The 4,733-nt window shown below is 44.2% G+C and overlaps 1 pseudogene across 1 annotated transcript; it reads right to left on the reverse strand.

Moving 5' to 3' along the window:
- Positions 1-2,536: 2,536 nt before the first annotated feature.
- On the reverse strand, positions 2,537-3,241 carry LOC103078371 (60S ribosomal protein L13 pseudogene; annotated as a pseudogene). The gene has a single exon (XR_456999.1). The product of XR_456999.1 is annotated as a 60S ribosomal protein L13 pseudogene (transcript).
- Between the last annotated feature and the right edge of the window lie 1,492 nt (positions 3,242-4,733).

Raw genomic sequence — 4,733 nt, forward strand, 5'->3', positions numbered from 1 at the left:
TTGAGGAGGAACTAAAGGTCCTTGACTTTGTTTAATGGCTAAACTATTATTATTTTGTCTTGCTTGACTGTTTTTCATTCTTTCTGCATTTTCTCACTCCTCTGATTAAATTTACTCTTTGGAACTCAGGGAAGGCCTAGGAGGCTACAGTTTTTCTATAGACAAGAGGCAGGCGGAGGACATGGGGGTCAGGGGAGTCTGTTCTGGGAAGGCCCCATGGGGTCCTGCTCAGTTACAATTTTATGCATTACATGTGCATTTTAAATTGTTTTAAGTTTTTGGAAATTCAGTTCAGAAGATTGCATGTTTATTGGGAACCCTACAATTTGAAGTTTTCTATTTTCCTGTGTATTCATTAGGGTTGCTCTGTAGCCTGGCTTTGGAAAGTTTTGCGTCTTTGGCTGCGTATTGGTTTTGGGGAAACCTGGTCTCAAACACCCTCTGAGCTTGGGAGGAGGGTTTCTGTCATTACTATTTTTTTTTTTTCCTGGCCGTGCCATGCAGCTTGCGGGATCTTAGTTCCCCGACCAGGGATCGAACCCATACCTCCTGCACTGGAAGTGCAGAATCTTAACCATTCGACCGCCAGGGAAGTCCCTGTCATGACTATCGTTCTACTCATTTGTAGTGGGTTGAATAGTGTCACTCAAAAATTCAGGTTATGGACCCTCGGGATGTGACCTTATTTGGAAATGGGGTCTTTGCAGACGTAATTAAGATAAGGCTTGAAATGAGATCATACTGGATTAGGGTGGGCCCTAAATCCAATGAGAGTGTCCTTACAAAAGACAGAAAAAGACACAGAGTAACATAGGGGAGAAGGCCATGGAAAGACAGAGACAGAGATTGAAGTTAGCTGCCACAGCCAAGGAGCCACCAGCACCAGGAAGGGACAAGGAAGGATTCTCTTTCAGAGTTCTGGAGTCCAGAACTGTGAGAGAAATTAATTTTCTGTTGTTCCAAGTCTCCCAGTTTGTGGTAATTTGTTACAGCAGCTCTAGGAAACTAATATACCATTCTTCAAGACCTGGCCCCAAACTGACCTCCTTTCTATGGCCTTCCCCCATCATTTAAGAAAGAAGTATTTCTCCCTTCTCTGAACTCCAAGAATACTTGCTGTCTGTGCCATTCCTGAGGGTTCAGCTTTTTATTTTGTGTATGTCAGCTTCTCCAGAAGGAAAGTTTCTTTTTTAATCCTTCCTTGAGTTTCTGCTTAGCTCCTAACTCAGTGATATTGGTGCAGGAAGAGTGGGGCGCGAGAGCATGGTCACGCCCCAGGTGTCAGGCGAGTGCCTGGGATGGCTGCCAGGTGAGGGCTCTTGGCTTCATACAGGAAGGAATTCAAGAGTGAGCCGAGGTAGAGTGAAAGCAGATTTATTCAAGGAGATACACACTCCATAGACGGAGTATGGGCCATCTCAGAAAGTGAGAGTGGCCCTGAGTTACGCGGTGGTTAGTTTTTATGGGCTGGGTAATTTCATAGGCTAATGAGTGGGAAGATTATTCCAACTATTTCAGGGAAGGGGCGGAGATTTCCAGGAATTGGGTCACTTCCCACTTTTTGGCCTTTTATGGTCAGCCTCAGAACTGTCATGGCGCCTGTGGGTGTGTCATTGAGCATGCTGATGTATCACAATGAGCATAAAAGAGGCTCAAGGTCTAATGGAAGTTGACTTGTCCACCATCTTGGACTGGTTGGTTCTAACCAGTTTATGTTGTGTCCTTAATGGCTCTGTCATTCTTTTAAATGTGCCCTGCCCCCTTCCTGTCTCAATATATAAAGTGTTTAATACATAACTGTTGAATATGGTTTTCCCAATTCTTTCTTTCCATTTAATGAATCCACATTTAATGAATCCATCCCAATTCTTTCCATTTAATGAATCCACTCAACAAACATTTATTGAGTGCCTACAATGTGTCAGGCATTATTTCTTACCTTTGGGATAAATCTCTGAACCAAAAAGACAAAATTCAGTCTTATGAAGCTTACTCTCTAACGAGAATGTAAGTTTATGTATTGAAATTCACATGGCCTAGCTGCATCTTTTAGACTAGTTTCTGTAGCTTTTCCTGTCCCTTTATTGTCCAGAGCCAGTTTCCAATGCTGGGACTATCCTGGCATCTTTTCAGATGTTCTGCTTGAGTGCCAAGGCCAGAGAGGAGTGGGGGGAAGTGATTTGAGGGGATCTCTGTTCTCACAGAATGGTTCTCTCACATAAGCCATCCTTGTGTCCTGAACTTCTCTCTGCCCATTGAAACATGTTTGTAAACTGTGTTGGAGCCAACTTCTGGAGATTTGATTTGTAAGTCTGGATGCAAGCGGAGAGAACAGGAAGGCACATGCAAGGCTGGGCACAGTGTTAGTCAGTGTTAGCTTTGGTCTAGTCCCAGACAGGTGGCTGGTGCCACTTTTGCCAGGACCATCATCTGTCCTCCATTGCTGCCAAAATAAGGAATTCCTGCCTTTCTAAGTGGGTACAAATGTTAGGCACCAGGACCACATATATGGGATAAGTAGGGTGTTTTTTGTTTTTTAAATCACAATTTGCCAAGAGCACCTTATTTTTTTCTTTTCAACATCCTGTTCTGCAGCCTCCTTGGCCCTTTTTGCCGGGATGCCAAAGAGCCAGGCGATGGCACGGGCCATGCGGAGCCTGGCGACCACCTTGAAGTTCTTTTCCTCCTCTGTCATGACTCTGGCTTTCTCCTTCTTGTAGACGTTTCGTAGGGGCATGACTGGTCCCGTCAGCTGGGTGGCCAACCCGAGCTCTTCAGCAGTGCAGTCTCCCTTCTTGGGGGCCGAGGGCTTCCTGGGGAAGAGGATGAACTTGGATCCTCCTTGTGCCGCTGCACGTTGGCCGGCAGGGACTCCGTGCGCTTGTTCTGCCGCCTTGGGTCCACTGAGATCCCAATGGTCCGGGCCACCTTCCTGTGGATGCCAGCCACCCTCAGCTCCTCCAGGCTGAAGCCCCTGCCGGCGCCCGCCTTGCTGTGGTACCTGACCGTGGGGCATCTCACCACCGGCTGGAGGAGGCCAGACGTGGGGCGCGGGGCGAGGAGGCGCGCCTTGGCCTGCTGGCCCTTGCGTCTGCGGATTTTGCCGGCCGGCTGGTTGAACCACGTGGCCACGCGCCCCTGACGGTCCTTGTGGGACTGGGGCTTCAGGATCATGCCATTCCGGCTGGGTGCCACGGCTGCGGCTGACTGGCCTCCTCCGAGGGCTCACGGCGGCGCAAAGACAGGGTGTTTTTTTTTTTTAATAAATTATTTTATTTTATTTATTTTTGGCTGCATTGGGTCTTTGTTCCTGCGAGTGGGCTTTCCCTAGTTGCGGGGAGCGGGGGCTACTCTTCGTTGCGGTGCGTGGGTTTCTCATTGCAGTGGCTTCTCTTGTTGCGGAGCACGGGCTCTAGGGCACACAGGCTTCAGTAGTTGTGGTGCACGGGCTTAGTTGCTCCGCGACATGTGGGATCTTCCCGGACCAGGGCTCGAACCCGTGTCCCCCGCATTGGCAGGCGGATTATTAACCACTGCACCACCGGGGAAGTCCCAGGCAGGGTGTATTTTTTGATAGGAAAAATATGTGGAACAAACAATGATGTTTGTTCTCTAGTCTCATCTTGATGTTTTGCTCCGAGTAAATTCTGACTGTTATGAGAGCCAGTCTCTCTGTAGCTAATTTGAAGGATGGGGATTGGTGATTGTAGAGCGATAACAGCATGTCAATCAACCTGTCCAACAGGCAAATACATGTTTAAAGAGTAATATTTAGTTATTTGAGCATGTGGTGAAATAGCACTCAGAAACTGTTATTGGGAGGAAGTAAGGTAAATTTATACAAACTTCCTAGTATGCATTTTGGGAACATGTTTCAAAAGCCTTGAAATGTTCATTGTCTTTAATCAAATAATTTTATTTTCAGGAATTTATCCTGAGGAAGTAATCTTATATTTGCACAAAGGCTTATTCAGAAAGATCTTTGCAGTGTTATTTACAATAATGAGAAACAACACAAATGTTCAACAACAGAATTGGTTAAATTAACAATGCTACATCTATGTGTTAGAATGTGAGCCATTAAAAATTATATTCAAAGATTGAAAAATGTTAATAATTTTACAGTTAAGTGAGGGTTGCATGCACATGAGGGTTAATTATGGTATTCTCTATACCTTGGATTACAATTGAAATTTGTGATAATAGAAACTAAAAACTCTTGTTCTCAAAGAATGTTTACATCTAATGGAAAATGCTTATAAGGTATTATTAAATGGAAAAGGCAATTTATCAAGCAGTACGTATTGATGTATGGTAGGATTCTGTAGGATTCTAGTTTTGTAAAAATAAAACTAACCTTTCTGTTCATTTTATATATTGAAAAAATATTTATGTAATGTTAACGGTGGCTGTCACTGGATGGTGCAAATATAGAAACTGTAGATTTTTCCTTTTATATTTCTTTATATTTTCAAACATCCATTTAATAAGCCTGTAATACTTTTATAATCAGCAAAAGTAATAATTCAGTATCAAAAGGGAGGAGAGACTTTTAAAAGAAGGGCAGAGAGTCCGACAGGTCTTAGTACTGGTTTGTAACTTACTGGCTACATGACCTGGGGCAAGTTTCTTTGCCTTCCTAAGCCTCAGTTTTATGTCTGTAATAAGAAAAAAATTTACGTACTTTATGGGGTTTAGTGAAGATTAAATAAAACGATGCAGATAAAGATTCT

This window comes from Lipotes vexillifer, unplaced genomic scaffold (assembly GCF_000442215.2).
Source record: "Lipotes vexillifer unplaced genomic scaffold, Lipotes_vexillifer_v1.1 scaffold749, whole genome shotgun sequence".
NCBI lineage: Eukaryota > Metazoa > Chordata > Mammalia > Artiodactyla > Lipotidae > Lipotes > Lipotes vexillifer.